Here is a 20,301-nt window from a genome sequence, read left to right as displayed (position 1 = left end):
AGTTGTAGACAACCTGGTTCTTGTTATTGTGCTGAACCATATGGTGAGGGATATACCATGACTCTGTGGAGCTATCAACCTGTGTAGGTTCCAGCTTGGTCACATAACCTGCTTCCTTCAGTCTAGTGATCTCAGCTTGGTAGGCAGACGCCTGCCCTGGATTCTTAAGCAGTCTTTTCTCAACATTTCTGAGCTGAGGGAGAACAGCTTCCTTTGGCATAGTCAAGAGTGGCATACTCTGCCTACGAAGGAGCGGTGTGGCATACCGCATCGTACCTTCCACTTCCACTCGCCTAGTCCTTTCCTGCAGGAGTCTGATCGCTTCTTGATCTAGTTTGGATCATGTCGCTATCTTGGCACTGTGGTAGGGAATCACATCCATCTGCCATAGTCTCTCGGCATGAGCAAACAGGTCTGTGTTGGGGAGAACAGAGTTGAAGAAACACTGGTGTGTGTTGATCTCACGACGAACCTCATGAGTAGGACCTTGAAGAGTCCATCCAAGGCGTGTTTTGACTGCTGCTGGACCCCCTGGTGGTCCTAACCGGGCGGGTTCAACAGGCGTGATGAGATGTGGGCAATCTGAAATATAGAAAATATAGAAATATAACAACACTATATTACTATATAACATGGGCGCTTATGTTCTAAATGTCCACAAGAGGGGGCTATACGCACGTAAACGCTGCATGGGGGCAGCTAACATGCCTGAACATGTCCTAAGCAGATGATCGCTACGTGAAACAGGAACCGTTGCGCAACTCGGATGCAATAACACAATGTACAGCATATACATATAAGCATCTCACAACCAAAAATATCCCAAATAACGTTCCCTCACCCTTTAAAAAAACTCAACATCGGGGCCTTCTCAGAACGTTCTGGGAACATTACCAGGTGACGTCCTTGACACCAGCAATGACGTTTTGAAAACGTTCTGGGAACATCAGATTTCCAAATAAAATATGGTCCCCTAAACATTCTGAGAACGTCCTGAAAGTTCTGCTAAGGTCCCCCAAATAACGTTCCCTCACCCTTTAAAAAAACTCAACATCGGGACCTTCTCAGAACGTTCTGGGAACATTACCAGGTGACGTCCTTGACACCAGCAATGACGTTTTGAAAACGTTCTGGGAACATCAGATTTCCAAATAAAATATGGTCCCCTAAACATTCTGAGAACGTCCTGAAAGTTCTGCTAAGGTCCCCCAAATAACGTTCCCTCACCCTTTAAAAAAACTCAACATCGGGACCTTCTCAGAACGTTCTGGGAACATTACCAGGTGACGTCCTTGACACCAGCTGTGACGTTTTGAGAATGTTCTGGGAACATCAGATTTCCAAATAAAATACGGTCCCCTAAACGTTCCGAGAACGTCCTGAAAGTTCTGCTAAGGTCCCCCAAATAACGTTCCCTCACCCTTTAAAAAAACTCAACATCGGGACCTTCTCAGAACGTTCTGGGAACATTACCAGGTGACGTCCTTGACACCAGCTGTGACGTTTTGAGAATGTTCTGGGAACATCAGATTTCCAAATAAAATACGGTCCCCTAAACGTTCCGAGAACGTCCTGAATGTTCTGTGAAGGTCCTCCAAATAACGTCCCCCAACCCTTTAAAGAACTCAACATCGTGACCATCTCAGAACGTTCTGGGGACGTTACTAGACAACGTCCTTGACACCAGAGGGGACGTTCTGAGGACGTTCTGGGAACGTAAAATTTCCAAATAAAATATGGTCCCCTAAACATTCTGAGAACGTCCTGAATGTTCTGTGAAGGTCCTCCAAATAACGTCCCCCAACCCTTTAAAGAACTCAACATCTTGACCATCTCAGAACGTTCTGGGGACGTTACTAGACAACGTCCTTGACACCAGCGGGGACGTTCTGAGGACGTTCTGGGAACGTAAAATTTCTAGTGGGGTTTGCTCTATAAAAAGTATATTTTATATCTGAGAAATATGGTTATCGTTTAGCACGGTATTAAAATATATTTGTGAACAGATTATTAATAATACACATGGTCTAAACATTCTTAGATGCGTAGCATTCATCGTGTTGTAGTTTGGGAAAAACCCAACTTAGTAATGTGTTCAAGTTTATGTCACAATAACACGTTAACTAATGCAAAACATAAACATTACTTACTAATCAGATCGATCTTCTCTTGCTCTCTCTTGAACTCTTGCTGTTATTTTGAGGGAAATCCAGCCTTTACTCAGCACGTCTTCTTCCAGAAACTAACAGTATAGCAGCGATGAGTTAGACGGGACAGACTGAACAACGTGTTGGTTTCATACGGATTACTTCATCACATAATATTTGTTTTCGATATGACTTATTTCATTTGAAAGAAGACACTTGAAGCTTTCTATAGAGATAACTCTCATGTCTGTGTGTTGAGTATTCGCTGAGTTACACTTCATTTTAGTGACGCATTTCTGAAAACAGATCGCGGAGATGGAGAAGACAGAGCGCGCACCCTGTTTGTTTAATTTATTCTTCAAAAGCACAAAGTTTAGTTGTTATTTTGAGTGTATACAAATAAAAGCAGACCCCTTACAGATTCGAATGGTGTATTGCTCTTATCTGAACGATCAAAAATGGCAGAGTAATTCAAGCTCATTTCTGCCTTATCAGGAAAATCTGCCCCAAAACGCGTATTCGTGTTTGTCGGGCTCAGAGGGTTAAAGCAGGTTGTGCACATTGTTGGTTCTGATGTGTTACATTTTGTTAATCTGAGCCTGAGTACCGGAATAGTTCCCGATAGTCTGAAATGTGCCTTTGTAGCCTGTCGATTTAGACAATCAAGTTTAATTTGATATTTTTTTATGGGTAAGGAAAAATGTTGTATAAACTGTTAACTTCAGCAAAACTTGTTTTCAATGTTCTATTTTCAATGGTTCCGGTCGGTAGTTCCTATTAATTGTTGTATGTGGGGCTTTAATTAGTGGCACACCAAAGGAAAATATATCGCTTCTCCTTTAAGCGTTCGCGCTCAGACGCATGGTGTATGCAGATGGGGAAGCAGAGGTAGTTTTTCTCTCTCATATTTGTCTTGCATTTATTGTATTTTTGTAATGTAATCACTATGATTATGATGGTAAAACACTGTTAAGAGTTTATTTCATAATGTGTATCAGTGTGATTAGCTTATTTTCTTTGAAAGTGGTTCTTTTAACGGTGCTAAAGTTAGCGCCTCATTTTCACGTGCATCTTTCAATGCAGGAATGAGAGAGTAGGCCTTGCGATGTCTGTGTACTAATCTTGCCTCACTACTCTGTTTAAGGTATGTTGTTTCGATTTGTGATTATTAATTTGACTGTTTACTATGTAATTTGTGAATTTAATTTGATAATAGTGTACCTCAGTATATATTAGAACTATTTTCACATTAATTGCCTTGTGGTGTACTTCATGCAATGAGACTGTTTGTGTGGGGAAAAAATTACTTTATTATACACAGTGGTTCAACAATAAGATTTTGATGCAGTTAAGAGATTACAGTATATGTGAGAATATGTGCCTCTCTGAATTTAAAGCATAATTGTATGTTAACCTTTACAATTGTTATGCCTTTACAATTATGTTAAGCATTTTCCATTTATATTTCCTATGTGTGCTATCCTGTTATGTGAGGAGATTCAGCGCCGACATTTACACGTTAAATGCTATGTATCGCTACTGTTTAAGCGTTCGCGCTCAGACGCATGGTGTATGCAGATGGGGAAGCAGAGGGATGAGAGAGTAGGCCTTGCGATGTCTGTGTACTAATCTTGCCTCACTACTCTGTTTAAGGTGAATAAATTCCACGTGTCCATTGCCCCATTTATTGTGTGGTCGTGTTTCCATGGTGTCCGGAGGTTACCACTTGAAGTCTGCTACACCTTAGTAACGCCAATTTTAAAAAAGCCAAATTCAGACACATCGATTCTTTCAAACTTCAGACCTGTTTCTAACTTACCTTTTATGTCCAAAATTTTGGAGAAAGTTATTCTAGTTCAGCTACAAGTCTTTTTGAGATCTAACCAAATCTACTAAACTTTCCAATCTGGGTTCAGGAAGTTACACAGTACAGAAACAGCTCTCTTAAAAGTTTATAATGATATTTTAATGTCAACAGATGCCGGAAATGCTGTTGCTTTGATCTTACTAGATCTAAGCTCAGCTTTTGATTTGGTTGATCACAACTTATTACTTTCTCGTTTAAAAAATTGTGTTGGTCTGAGAGGTACTGTCTTAAATTGGTTCCAGAGCTTCTTAACGAACCGAAAATTCTTTGTACGTACAGGACAATATACTTCTTCTAGTGGTCCTCTGATTTGTGGCGTCCCTCAGGGTTCCATTCTTGCCCCAACTTTATTCATGATTTATATGCTGCCGTTGGGTTCTATTTTCAAGAAATATGATATTTCTTTTCATTTATATGCTGATGATACACAGTTATATCTCTCTTTTAAACCTGGAGAAAAAAATGCTTTAACAAAGTTGGGTGTATGTATTGAGGAACTTAAATCATGGCTCACGAGTAATTTCTTGACACTTAATGAAGGTAAAACCGAGGTGATTCTGTTTGGACCTAGTGATGCTTTCAATTCTCATAATCTCGATATTGGTAATTTGGCCCATTGGATTACTCCCTGTGTAAGGAATCTGGGTGTCTTATTTGATTCCAGTCTTAAATTTGATAAACAAATAAATAGTGTGGTCAGGTTATGTTTTTTTCATCTTCGACGTTTGGCTAAAGTTAAAACTTTCCTCTCAACACAGATATTCGAAAAAGTAATTGATGCATTTGTGACATCTAGACTAGACTATTGCAATTCGTTGTATTATGGGATAAATCAGTCCTCCATGGACCGATTGCAACTGGTTCAAAATGCAGCAGCCAGGTTATTGACTGGCACGCGTAAATTCCAGCACATTACTCCCATTCTGAACACATTAGAGTGGTTACCAGTTAAACTTAGAGTGGAATATAAAATCTTAACATTGGTTTTTAAATCACTTCACAATCTTGCACCAATTTACCTCACTGATTTGTTGCAAACACACAATTCCGTGAGGCCACTCAGATCCAGATTTTTGGGAACTTTATCAATCCCTAGGTCCAGATTAAAATACCGTGGCGATCGAGCCTTTGAAATTGTTGGTCCTACACTCTGGAACAATCTTCCGGTTGCCATCCGAACAACTTCTTCTCTATCTATTTTTAAAGTTATGCTTAAATCTCATCTTCTTGACCGATTTGTGGCAAGTTAAATGAAGTGTTTTGTGTATTTATCTATTGGGATTATTATTTTTAATTATTAGTTTATAATTTTGCTCTGCTGTTTTGTTGTATTTTGTTATGTAAAGCACTTTGGTCAACTTTTAGTTGTTTAAATGTGCTATATAAATAAATAAACAAATACATTTGTGTGTGTGTGTGTGTGTGTGTACGTATCTTCCGCTGTGGTGCATTATAATTGTTATCGCTGCACTAGAAATGTGTTTGACCAGTGCCATTCCGTTTTGTTTTGTTTTCTCCCTTTAACCAAACTTCTGAATGTCTGTCAGAAAAAAAGTACCTCTACTGTTTTAATACTTGAGTACATTTTAAAGTAGTACTTTTTTACTTTTACTCAAGTGTTTTTGGCAAGATACTTGTACTTTTAATTGAGTAAAAATTTAACTGAGTATCTTTACTTTCACTTTTGAGTACTCTTTACACCTCTGTAAACGTGTATACACATGTATACATTTTTGTCCCGTCCATTGCTGTATCACTGTGTCTGTTGTGACGAGCGTCCCGAAGTGTCATCAGCGTTGCCCTGGAAACAAGCGAGGAACACCTGCCCATCCTCATCACAGGCTGATCGGTCAAAGCTGTGGCTCATCAGGTGGTGGCTATAAGCCACGTAAGCCTCACACCCAGAGAGACGACTCCATGAGACCAAGCACTAACTCGCCCTCTCATTTCTCCCACAGACAGCAGCGTGTAACCGACCAGCCCCACTGGAACACTTCACAGATTTACTGCACTGGGAAAGGAAGAAGAGAGCACTCACCGCACTGGAGCACCCACAAGGACCCTTTTCCCAGTTGTTGCCCATCACTCCTCAATAAAGCCACGCTTCGGGGCCTTTAACCTGCCTTCCCTGTCGTGTGATTCCTCACCCCGTTACACTGTGTAAATCACTGATATTTTGAGAATGAAAAATGAAAGTTTCTTACAAATTCTGAATGCATCATAGCCAAGAAATCATGCAAAGCGTGCTCCCATTATTATTACTAAACGCATCACTCATCTTAGTTCATTGCGATCTCACAATGTTCCATTATAATCAATGAAGCTCTCTAATGAACACAATGAATCTCTTATTTACATCACGTCTGCACTCATGAGCTGATTCACAAGCGAAAACTCCGGTGCTTTCAGCAGTGAGTGAATTCTGAAAACGCTAACTTTTCTGATTGCACTGAAGAAATCAACAGAGGTGTCTGTGATTGGATACATTGCTCAGTGCCGCAAAAACACATTGGATAGTTTGCCAGATCGTTAATTGCTTGTGCCTTTGTTTGAGGGCATTTAGTGCCATCTAGTACCCTTGTACAACCAGGCCTGGGCTGACATGGGATTCCATGACTAACGCTATCCACCCCAACATAGCCATAGTGTCTCCCATGTTGGTGGCAATGTTAATTAATCTCTAAAACTTGTGGTTTAATGCTTCAACCACTGACATATCAAAAGTTACAGTATAACTTTAAGCAGAATCACACTCAAATTTCTTTGTAGATCGAAGTTGGTGGTTGGATAATGTTCACAGCCACTTGTTTGCATGCTGTTTCTAATGCTGCCTTCACGTGCTATCGGAAATTTCCTATTTCCTACTTATGAAGTCATGATTACGAGCTTGTCGTATTCAAGTGCTTTAATGTCGGAAAAAATAAAATGTAGAATCACATTGGTTGATAATCATATAAACATTCACCGTGCTTTACATGCAGTTTGCTGACAATTCTGGAATTTCGGTCAAATACATGCTTATTTCACTGCTTATAAAACATACAATATGCTTCGAATTATTGTTCATATCTAGCCTATAAATACACTAATTTACATTTACATTTATTCATTTAGCTGACGCTTTTATCCAAAGCAACTTACAATTGCTATATATGTCAGAGGTCGCACGCCTCTGGAGCAACTAGGGGGTTAAGTGTCTTGCTCAGGGACACATTGGTGTCTCACAGTGGATTCGAACCCGGGTCTCTCACACCAAAGGCATGTGTCTTATCCACTGCGCCATCACCACCCCTTTAGCGACAAAACAAAGGGATGTAGTTGTTGTGAGAACAGCATTGACATCAGCAATGATTGTCCCCTCCACCATGCTTAAAGTTTATGACCCGCCCAACTCGGAAACTCTGGTATCAAAATTATTTCTGAATTTCCCAGTAGTAAATACGACTTGAGAGGCTGTTCACGTCCCATTTCCGATTAGGAAGCTCGTATTAACGATAATTCCAATAGCACGTGAAGGCAGCATAAGTTCCTACTTCCTGTGCTTTACTGCCTGCTTTGACTAGTCTATCATCTGCAATTCAAAATTGACGTGTAGGGTATAATGCAAATTAGCATTAGTAAGCTAATTCTAGTCACACAAAATTGTCTGATCTGCTGAAGATCTGCTCGATTTTCAATCAGTTTCAAATTGTGCAGTACTACAGATATGGCTACAAAAATACTGCCATTTTGTTATATTTCATCATATTTTCTTATTTACCAAAACAGACTATAAAAACACATATGGTCCAAAACAGTGTGAATTTAATATGCAACTTTCTTTTACATAAAAATGCATTCATCCAGTTTGCTTCCGCTATATCACAACTACCTACATTTCATTATGTTAAATATTTTTAAAAACATGAAAAAAAGTGTGGCATTCCATTACTTTAATGCAACCCTTGTAAAGGACAGACAGGCAGATAGCTGTGTGGTTTTAGTGGATATGAAAATCTCTGCTAAAATTATGAGGTCGACGTTGCCCACAAGTTGGATATTGATGCTGTGCCTCCCCTTTCGATTGACATACTCCCACTCCCTTTCACAAGGTGCTTGGATATGCACATGAGTACAATCAATAGCACCAATAGTGCTAGGCATGTTCCCCATTTGAAAAAACTTGTGCTTAGTCTGAGTGTTCTAGTCATCCTTGGGAAAGGAAAAAAATTGATTGATCAGACTGCCCAGTGCTACTGACATAGCCTTCACCACATTACTCACGGTTGCTTTTCTCACTCCCATATTGTCAACAATTACTTGGTAGAAAGTCCCACATGCGTAAAAGCGCAGAGCGATTAAGCACTGTTCCTACACAGATAAAGCATGACTGCTTTTGGTTTGGTGTTGGAGTGTTGGCCTGACAAGATCTGCAACGTACTTAATGTCATCTCTCCCAAAGCGAAAACGTGCATAAAGTTCTTCTGATGTGTATTGCTCTAGTGGTTTGGCACGCTCAGCATGCACCTTTGGACGGTACCTTATCCTACGGTAATGATGAACAATACCCGCCATGTGGGTGCCTCTGTCGGCTAAGAGAAATGGGTGCAAAGACATGTGTTTAAATGGTGTCACCCATTATACAGCAATGAGCTGATTGGTGTAAGCCTAATTGAGCACAAGACAAAGCAATCATGCTCAAGGATTTTAAGATCAGTGTTGACTACACCAAAGAGTTGGAACCATGGACTCAAAAGGGCCTAATTTCACTGTGGCAGAAACTTGTGCACTGCTGGAGGGTGTTCGGGCCAATTTTGCCTTGATAGTAGGATGTTTCAGCTCTGCAAAGGGTGGAGAAGTGACCAAAAAAGTAAAACACAACATTTGGGAGGACATAACCAATCATGTCAATGCCATGGGGTCTGGCCAAAAGAGGACCATAAAACAAGTTATGTTGCGATGGAAGAACCTTAGGGCCAAGGCAACGAAAGACCTTACTGAAGCCAAGAACCCAAAAACAGGTGTAGCATTTTGACCAATCAGACACACAATTTTGCATTTGATTTAACAAATCAAGTAGTTATTAGATTAACAAATGGTCACAGACCCCCCACCTAATACACATACTGGTGCTGGTATGTCTGTCAATGACTCCAGGCCCCTGGTTTCATGGCAACTCATCTGATAACACTTGTTTTATTGCTCAATGGAATGCGTATAGAGCAACACTTCCTCTTAGGAAAGACACATTACGTCATAAAATGGAATCTTCTCTAATGAATTCATAGAAAAACCTTTCTTTGAATGAACACACATATCTTCAGGTCATTGTGTATATTATTACTCTTCTTGTATATGTTTTTGTGCATGTACACCATTTTATTCATGCTTATGATAGACCACTAGTTCACTAGTTAATATCACTCTAGCTGTATCATGTTTAGTCTCTATCAATTCGTCATTCGGATGATCTAATTGAGAATGAATATTACATGTTGATACCTATGCAACATATTAGTGTCTTAAGAATCTTTAGAAGTTTGTGCATTAACCCAGCTGAATTACCTATGCAAATTACCATGTCCATGGACAAAGAACTCTGGTATCAAAATTATTTCTGAATTTCCCAGTAGTAAATAGGACTTGAGAGGCTGTTCACGTCCAATTTCTGATTAGGAAGCTCGTATTAACGATAATTCCAATAGCACGTGAAGGCAGAATAAGTTCCTACTTCCTCTGCTTTACTGCCTGCTTTGACTAGTCTATCATCTGCAATTCAAAATTGGCGTGCAGGGTATAATGCAAATTAGAATTAGTAAACTAATTCCAGTCACACAAGAGCAAGGATGCTTAGATGATGCAGCTCGCAGATACTGAATAAGGAGAGGAGTAATGGTACTCGATTTTCAATCAGTTTCAAATTGTGCAGTACTACAGATATGTCATAACAAAATGGCAGTATTTTTTTAATTTCATCATATTTTCTTATTTACCAAAACAGACTATAAAAACACATATGGTCCAAAACAGTGTGAATTTAATATGCAACTTTTTTTAACATAAAAATGCATTCATTCAGTTTGCTTCTGGTATGTCACAACTACCTACATTTCATTATGTTAAATATTTAAACATACATGAAAAAAAGTGTGGCATTGCATTATTTTAATGCAACCCTTGTAAAGGACAGACAGGCAGATAGCTGTGTGGTTTTAGTGGATATGAAAATCTCTGCTAAAATTATTTGAATGTTATTTTCGATGTAAAATGTTTGTCAACACTGATGTGGCGCTGCCATGTTAGGAGTGGATGCGCACTGTCTCCCAATACTATGCCATTTGGTCGGTGGGATTGAAGTTCTCTGTATAGTGCACTTCCTCTTAGAATACGTGCATCATGAACAGACCCTGGCCATTTCACAACAAAGTTGGTTATTATGAGGTCAGCGTTGCCCACATGTTGGATATTGATGCTGTGCCTCCCCTTTCGATTGACATACTCCCACTCCCTTTCACAAGGTGCTTGGATATGCATATGAGTACAATCAATAGCATCAATAGTGCTAGGCATGTTCCCCATTTGAATAAACTTGTGCTTAGTCTGAGCTGTCTGGTCATCTTTGGGAAAAGAAACAAATTGATTGATCAGACTGCCCAGTGCTACTGACATAGCCTTCACCACATTACTCACGGTTGCTTTTCTCACTCCCATATTGTCAACAATTACTTGGTAGAAAGTCCCACATGCGTAAAAGCGCAGAGCGATTAAGCACTGTTCCTACACAGATAAAGCATGACTGCTTTTGGTTTGGTGTTGGAGTGTTGGCCTGACAAGATCTGCAACGTACTTAATGTCATCTCTCCCAAAGCGAAAACGTGCATAAAGTTCTTCTGATGTGTATTGCTCTAGTGGTTTGGCACGCTCAGCACTTTTAAATAGGTCTTCCTTTCTCAGTTATTCACTTTTGTCTGCAAAAGAGCGCCTTGGAAAAGACTATTTTAGCAGATCGGCAACAAGATCTGGTGTAGGCGCCGATGACTGCAACTGTCATTTTCTGTTCGTTTACTTTCATGTTCGTACCTTAGAAATCCCTGATTAAAGGGATCCCTGATTTGGGGGAAGTCGTGGCCTAATGGTTAGAGAGTCGGACTCGTAATCCAAAGGTTGCGGGTTCGAGTCTCGGGCCGGCAGGGATTGTAGGTGGGGGGAGTGAATGTCCAGCGCTCTCTCTCAGGGGGGCACCGAACCCCCAACTGCTCCCCGGGCGCCGCAGCATAAATGGCCGCCCACTGCTCCGGGTGTGTGTTCACGGTGTGTGTTCACTGCTGTGTGTGTGCACTTTGGATGGCACGAATTCCGAGTATGGGTCACCATACTTGGCAGTATGTCACTTCACTTCACTTCATTTATCTTAAAGGGGCAGTCTAATGCTGGGGGTAGCACTGGGCACGTAGCTGGACCCAGAGGGCGCGCTGTCATTGAAAGTCAAAATTGATTGGCTGATGATTCTGTCACTAATGCTCGTAACAAATCAGATGTGACGTCTTTCAACAAAAGGGTAGTGCTGGCCTCTGTTAATATGTTAACATATTTGTTATCGTCTTCTAAATAATGTGGGGCTTGAGGAAGTGACGTCGCCTGCATCTGCGCAGTGCAACCTGATGCAGCCCCAGAAGTGAGACACAGGAAACAGAAATACTGCAAAATAATAATAATAATAACGTGACTAAACGAGACGAAATAACGTTATAACATTTTGTTTCGTCTCGTTTTAGTTAACGAAAATGAAGAGACATTTTAGCAGTTGGTCTGCAGAAGCGGGCAATGGACTCTATGCACGGCACGCAGCCTACGTATTTCCGGTGAAATCTCAGGGCTTATAAAAGATTCCGAATCTTTTGTCAATGAATGATTAATATAAAATAAAATGTATACATTTTATTGCTATAATATAACAAATTAAGTATAGCACAGCAATATAATTATTTAATGAAGAGTTCCATGTCCCGTTTTGTGAAGCTTCTCAAAGGTTTTTCACACTTCTCCCCTGGACGAAGAAACTCGCAATAAGTGGATTCAGAGTAACGTTAGTAGATGTAAGGATTTTAACATCACTTCTGATACTTCAAGAATGACAATAGCATGCGGTTCTACACCAGGTAAGATCTAAACCCTCATATACTTTACTATATTACCGAGCACAGTGTAGGCCTATTGTGAATTTGTTTTGTCGCTGTGGTTGCCTGTTTGTTCAAAAAGCTCTTCTGTGGGTTTGGGCAACAAGTGTTAACGAGTCAACAGATGATTCACCCAAAAATAAAAATATATCTGTCATCATATACTCACCTTTATGTCGTTGTAAACCCATATGGCTTGCTTTCTTCATTGGCATACAGAAATGTTCTAAATAATGTCCGTGTCAGTCAGCTATTTCGATTTTTTTTTTTTCGCACAGAAGGAATTCATAATGGTTTAGCATGACATGAGGGAGAATAAGCTAAAATCCCAGCTAAAATCTTTTTTTTTTTTCATAAGAGTACTTGCATGTCAATTTTGAAAGTAACCTTCAGGTTCAGTGTAGGCAAACTAACTGGCATTGTTATTACATTGTGTGGTGTGTATTTTCTGAAAACATGTCTCACCCAATCTAGGTTTGAGATGTAGAACCATTTCATGGCCTTTTGAAGAGTTATTGAACCTGCATCCCACAGCATGGTACATGTGACCAGAGCAAAGACAGCTACAACGAGGAGTGAAGTTGGAGTAACAAGCAATGCAATGGTAAATATTGATATTATAGAGAAAGAAAATGTTATATATATTTTTATTTTTTGATGCACACATTACATGCATGTATCATAAAAAAAAAAAAAAAAAAAAAAAAATCTTCCACCACTGTCATTACATGGTGCATACAATGTTTACATCCCCTAGTGGTCGGGAGCATTTCCGTTGTGTTGTGGCTTAATGTCGTTGTGTTGTGAGCTTATGTTTGCTTTTTTTATTTGCGTTGTGTTGTGCACTACTGGGCCACATGCATGCACTGTTCTCTCTCCATTCCTGTGGGATTACATTCATCTTATCACAGCTCCGATGGTACAACAATATTAAACGCCAGAAAATGTAATAAAACAAGAACATGAAAACAATTAAATGTACAATATATAATGTTACAAAAAAAATGAATATTGACAATGAATATAGAGAAAATTAAGCTTAATTACATGTGTGGATTGTGTGAATGTTAATGACATTTAATTACTCTAATTATATTTATTAATATTTATCTCTATTTGTGGACGATACATTATTACACAAGATGTTTTATAGTTCATAAAGAAAGCAGCAACAGGGAAGTAAGCAGAAGTGCTTTAAAAGTTACATTGTAAACACATGAAGAAATTTCTGTCACTGTATTAAGAATGAAAATAATTGTCTTAAATGAATATGAAAGCGAATAAAGACAGTGTTGATTTCCAGAGTATTAACTTTCCCTACAACGACCTGTAAATGAAATATTTTTGTTTATTATACCACATGGTTTTATAAGTTATTGTACAGTTATGAGAACAGACTCACCTTTAGCTGCATTCACTTTCTGAATCACCTGTTTAGGGGTTTGAGACCAACGCAGAGTCACATCTGTGAGTCCTCTAGCAGCTAGAGCAGATCTCAACTGAAAATAACATAACACAAAAATTAAAGTCAGAATATTATGATGCACCTAAATCTTCATGTTTAAAAGAAGCTTTATGATATGTAAAATCAATCAATAAATAAACAAATACATTCATACTACTCCTTTTAAAATGTCCACAAAGACATTGAGGATTTGGATTTGTTTCTTTCTCTCACCTGTTTCAGAACATTTTCTCTCACTGAAGAGTTGGTCAAATCCTTGCTGGAGTTAAACAGCATTTTTACAAATGATCTTTTTAAAACAGGACCTAAAAATATATAGTCACTCATGTAAATAATAAAACATCAACTTAAATTAACATTTTAACTGTAGGAAAGTTGTTTGGACCATTCACACAATTTACTTGAGTTTATAATAACTATATCATACCTTCTCCATAGACCTTCACCTCACACAGAGTGAGTGTCTTCGTGTCTCCAGGAATGATCAGATTCACGTAACGTCCCTCCATCCCACCGCATGAGTAGCTGTAGGACTCACCTGCTGGAATAGCAGGAATAACAGCACATCTACAGACAGAGAAACACATGAGGGATATAAAAATACTGTCATATGCATTAATCCTTCACATTTCTGCTCGATTATTATTCTCTTTCAACTTCAGGTTTCTCACATTGGATTGTTGTTGCCGTTGTTCTCCAAAGAGTTTCTGATGTGAATCTCTGCTCCGTTTATTCGTTCTGCACAACAATCTTTTCTGTTAGTGATGACTACTTCACTAACTCTGTAAATATGACGCAGATCCAGCCTCCACCATGGGTTAGTCTCGCTGAGAGTTGAGGAGCATCCCGTATACAACTGCTGGAGACCTCGGTCAATGGCCTTTTCAGCAAACCAGTCCCCCGATGTTGACGACTGTGTAGCAGCACCAGCTACTGCCAGATTTTCTAAAAAATATATGAAAAGAAATGTCATGGGGAAAGTTATTAGTGAACTGTGACTGCAGTTGAACCCAGTCATTTCTACATCAACAACCGTCGTCAAAACAGGATTGCAAAAATTATGATTTTGTATCAATTTAAAGTGCGTTTTAAGTTTGGCATGATATCACAGGAAGTATACACTGAACAAAATGATAAACGCAACACTTTTGTTTTTGCCCCCATTTTTCATGAGCTGAACTCAAAGATCTAAGACTTTTTCTATGTACACCAAAGGCCTATTTCTCTCAAATATTGTTCACAAATCTGTCTAAATCTGTGTTAGTGAGCACTTCTCCTTTGCTGAGATAATCCATCCACCTCACAGGTGTGGCATATCAAGATGCTGATTAGACAGCATGATTATTGCACAGGCGTGCCTTAGGCTGGCCACAATAAAAGGCCACTCTAAAATGTGCAGTTTTACTGTATTGACGGTGTCCGGGGGGTCTGAAAACCAGTCAGTATCTGGTGTGACCACCATTTGCCTCACGCAGTGCGACACATTTCCTTCGCATAGAGTTGATCAGGTTGTTGATTGTGGAATGTTGGTCCACTCCTCTTCAATGGCTGTGCGAAGTTGCTGGATATTGGCAGGAACTGGAACACGCTGTTGTATACGCCGATCCAGAGCATCCCAAACATGCTCAATGGGTGACATGTCCGGTGATTATGCTGGCCATGCAAGAACTGGGATGTTTTCAGCTTCCAGGAATTGTGTACAGATCCTTGCAGCATGGGGCCGTGCATTATCATGCTGCAACATGATGTGATGGTCGTGGATGAATGGCACAACAATGGGCCTCAGGATCTCTTCACGGTATCTCTGTGCATTCAAAATGCCATCAATAAAATGCACCTGTGTTCCTTGTCCATAACATACACCTGCCCATACCATAACCCCACCGCCACCATGGGCCACTCGATCCACAACGTTGACATCAGCAAACCGCTCACCCACACGACGCCATACACACTGTCTGCCATCTGCCCTGTACAGTGAAAACCGGGATTCATCCATGAAGAGAACACCTCTCTAAAGTGCCAGACGCCATCGAATGAGAGCATTTGCCCACTCAAGTCGGTTATGACGATGAACTGCAGTCAGGTCGAGACCCCGATGAGGATGACGAGCATGCAGATGAGCTTCCCTGAGACAGTTTCTGACAGTTTGTGCAGAAATTCTTCGGTTATGCAAACTGATTGTTGCAGCAGCTGTCCGGGTGGCTGGTCTCAGACGATCTTGGAAGTGAAGATGCTGGGCTGGTACTATTGTATGTGGTGCCCAGGCAGTCCTGGGCTGGTGTGGTTACACGTGGTCTGCAATTGTGAGACCGGTTGTATGTACTGCCAAATTCTCTGAAACGCCTTTGGAGACGGCTTATGGTAGAGAAATTAACATTCAATTCATGGGCAACAGCTCTGTTGGACATTCCTGCAGTCAGCATCCCAATTGCACGCTCCCTCAAAACTTGCGACATCTGTGGCATTGTGCTGTGTGATAAAACTGCACATTTTAGAGTGGCCTTTTATTGTGGCCAGCCTAAGGCACACCTGTGCAATAATCATGCTGTCTAATCAGCATCTTGATATGCCACACCTGTGAGGTGGATGGATTATCTCGGCAAAGGAGAAGTGCTCACTAACACAGATTTAGACAGATTTGTGAATATTTAGAAATATTGAAAAATAGGCCTTTTGTGTACATAGAAAAAGTTTTAGAGCTTTGAGTTCAAAAAAATGAAAATGAAAATGGGGGCAAAAACAAAAGTGTTGCGTTTATAATATTGTTCAGTGTATATTTATGTACAGCATTGAATATATGGCTCTACAACAATGAATCACCTGCCAAATACCCGTAGACTTCAACCTCACAAAGAGTGAGAATCTTCCAATCTCCAGGAATATGAACAATCACATAACGTCCCTCCATGGCACCGCATGAGTAGCTGTAGGACTCACCTGCTGGAATAGCAGGAATAACTGCACATCTACAGACAGAGAGAGAAACAGATGGAGATAAAGATAGCGTTGTATCTTCACATACACATTTGTGCTCAATGTCTCATGTTTTTTCAACCTCAAAGGTCTCACATGGGATTGTTGTTGCCGTTGTTCTCCAAAGTGTTTCCAATATGAATCTCCGCTCCATTTATTTGTTCTGCATAGCTGTCATTTCTGTTAGTGATAACCACTTCACTAACTCGATAAACATCATGCAGATCCAGCCTCCACCATGGGTTAGACTGATTGAGAGTTGAGGAGCATCCCGTATACAACTGCTGGAAGCCGCGATTGCTGTCAATGGCCTTTTCAGCAACCCAGTCCCCAGATGTTGATGACTGTATAACAGCTCCTCCTACTGCACGATTTCCTGGGAAATTAATGAAAACCTGTCGTGACCCATGTTTATGCACAATTTGAAGAAGTACATGTGTGAAAGATTTCTGTGGAAACTTATTTCTGCCAAAATAAACATCAGAATTATAAGAGTAAAACTGAGAATTCTGAAAAAATAAATTCTAAATTGTGATATGTAAAATCAGAACTGTGAAATGTAAATTCGCAATTGTGAGAAAAACAAAGGTACAGTAGAAATGTGAGATTTTTTGTTTTAAATCACAATAATTTTACTTCATTGTAAAAACTGTCCATAACTAAGAGGTGAGTTGGCAGCAGCTGTGTTCAAATGAAACTAGAGATATGAATCGCTGGATGCGCAATAATTAAACAGCGTTGCTACTGACCTCAGAATGTTGCGACTGACCAAAAGTTTTTACATTCAATATTGAAAAGTACTCTACAATAATGAATTACCTGCCAAATACCCATAGATTCCAACTTCAGCAAGAGTAAGAAACTTCTCATCTCCAGGAATATGAACAACCACATGACGTCCCACCATCCCACCGCATGAGAAAGTGGCCGTGGCACTGGCATCAATAGTAGAAATCACAGCACATCTACAGACAGAATGATTGTTTGTCATCGTTTGTGTTCATCTGCAGTGTTATTAATAGGCAATATTAATAAATACAGTCAATGAAATCCTCACATAGTGTTGTTGTAAACGTCATGAAAGTTCCCGATACGAATCACTGCCCCATTAATCCTGTGAGCATAGTTATTTTTATTGGTGATGGTGACTCTGTTCACTCTGTATACTTTCAGAAGATCCACTCTCCACCATGGGTCAGTCTCTAGTTTGGTGTGGGCCCAAGTGGTCAACAATCCATCAATAGCATGAGTAGATAGCCAGTCTCCATAATCTGATGACTCACTAGTTTCACCCCAAAGTGCTGCGTTCTCTGAAAAATGTTTCAAGGCCAGTAAGAAGTCAATCATTTTGTTCTCATCATTATTAAAATAACCCCATTCAAAAGTTTGGGAACCCTTGATTCTTAATACTGTGTGTGGTTACCTGGATGATCTACAATGTTTTGTGATGGTTGTTCATGAGTCCCTTGTTTGTTCTGAACAGTTAAACTGAGCACTGTTCTTCAGAAAAATCCTCCAGGTCCTGCAGATTCTTCAGTTTTCCAGCATCTTTTGCATATTTTAACCCTTTCCAGCAGTAACTGTATGATTTTGAGATCCACCTTTTCACACTGAGGATGATTGAGGGACTCAAACACAACAATTAAAAAAGGTTCAAACATTCAACACGATGCATTAAGAGCCGGGGGTGAAAACTTTTGAACAGAATGAAGATGTCCAACTTTTTCTTATTTTGTAGAAATATATATATTTTTTCCATTTAGTACTGCCCTTCGGAAGCAACAGAAGCTACTTGCATGTTTCCTGGAAGACAAATTAAGTACAAATTACCTTGATCTTCAAATTCAAAAAGTTTTCACCCCCAGCTCTTAATGCATCGTGTTTCCTTCAGGAACATCAGTGAATGTTTGAACCTTTTTTAATTGTTGTGTTTGAGTCCCTCAATCATCCTCAGTGTGAAAAGGTGGATCTCAAAATCATACAGTTACTGTTGGAAAGGGTTCAAATATGCAAAAGATGCTGGAAAACTGAAGATTCTGCAGGACCTGGAGGGTTTTTCTGAAGAACAGTATATTGTATATTGTTATTCCCTATTTACTTGTTCTATTTTTAATTCTTCTTTTTATTATATGTGTTTTTCTTCTGTCGCTGTCATTCTGTTGCACTGTGGAAGCTTGTCACGAAAACAAATTCCTCGTATGTGTAATCATACCTGGCAATAAAGCTCATTCTGATTCTGATGTTTATATTGTCTGTTTCTCAGGAGATCAAAATAGGTTCTTTCATCCTTACAAGTACATTAAGTACTTTTATATTCATCAATTCATAGAATGTTTAATGGTAACGTTTCTTACCTTCTTGTCCATTTGCCATTTCCTCAATCATTAAAAACCCTGTGGAAATGAGATTTAGATGAGTATCAGAGAACCAGGATTTGTTGAATCACATTCAGATTTGTATTTTTTATTTAATTTACTTCGATTTTGTTGCAAACAAAAACATAATCTTATCTGAATGATAATGGAAACATGAACAAGGATCTGTGTCATGACAGTGTTGAAACTATAGACACATTAATAATACAGGTTATTATTAATGTGTCAGTTGTTGCATACAACATGGTCAACAAAAATAATTCGGAAATCGAAAGTGGGATGAAGAGATGTTCAGAGGAGCGTCTCGCTGCAGAACACAAGATCCAGGGGGCATGGTTGGATTCAGATCCAACTCCTCCCACCTTACATATACCTAAACCTACCCATCGCCACCCCCTGATCCCTAAACCCACCCCTAGACCTACCAATCTCCACCCCCTAGATGTGGATCCAACCACGCCCCCTGGATCTTGTGGGCTGCAGCGAGCCCTACTTGGATTTTCCTGCGAATCATACTTTCTGGACAAAAAAAAAAAAAACAAGTTTACCAAATAAGCCAGGCTTATTTCAGTTAGTCTGACTTATTTTGAACCAAATCAACTAACTGATAACTAAGACTAATTGAAATAAACCTGGCTTATTTGGTAAACTTGTTTTATGAAACAGCCCCCTGGTTAACATAAGATTTGTTTGGTAAAGTAGATCTATAAAAGTAAACTGAGAAAAACTATCCTAGAGATCCAGTGACAAGCAAAACCATAATCTAATGTTCAGAGGTCAGCAAGTTTTATGAACTTCAAACTCCATTTTCAACAAGGATTCAACTGAAAAGTGTATTTGTTACAAAAGATTTTCTGTTTTAAATAAAATTTAAATTAAAATGTATCATGGTTTGCACAAATATTTTCGGCAGCACAACTGTTTTCAACATTGACTACGTTTACATGAACATCAATACTCCGATTTTAATACGATTAATTTAACAATACTCCGATATAACGATACTCTGATTAAAAGTCTACCATGTAAACAGAGATTTTTGATTAACTTGATCAGGCTAAAGTCTTAATCGAAGTAAACAAATCGAATTAAGACATGTGGAGTATTCCTATTTTAGTTGCATTATTGAAGTGCAGTACAGACATGTAAACACCTTAATCAAACTATCACCGCCGCATTTTACGACAGGATACACACACGGAAGTGATCAACCGTTTGACAGCAAATTCACGAGTTCGCACTATGTTAAGTTAATTGGTGTAACGCCACGCCAGCAGAGGGAGCCCTCACCCGAGTACTGACTGGTACCACTCAC

At 39.5% G+C, this 20,301-nt stretch overlaps 1 pseudogene across 1 annotated transcript; it reads right to left on the bottom strand.

The window, feature by feature from the left end:
- Positions 1-340: 340 nt before the first annotated feature.
- LOC306876661 (putative nuclease HARBI1) lies at positions 341-8,568 on the bottom strand (annotated as a pseudogene). The gene is made up of 2 exons: positions 7,974-8,568; positions 341-582 (listed from the first exon to the last, which is right to left on the bottom strand). The product of its transcript is annotated as a putative nuclease HARBI1 (transcript).
- Between the last annotated feature and the right edge of the window lie 11,733 nt (positions 8,569-20,301).

The sequence above is a fragment of the Barbus barbus genome (assembly GCF_936440315.1).
Source record: "Barbus barbus genome assembly, chromosome: 2".
Classification (NCBI taxonomy): Eukaryota; Metazoa; Chordata; class Actinopteri; order Cypriniformes; family Cyprinidae; genus Barbus; species Barbus barbus.
Note: the sequence above shows the minus strand (reverse complement) of the source record. Positions and strands in the feature narration are given on the sequence as shown.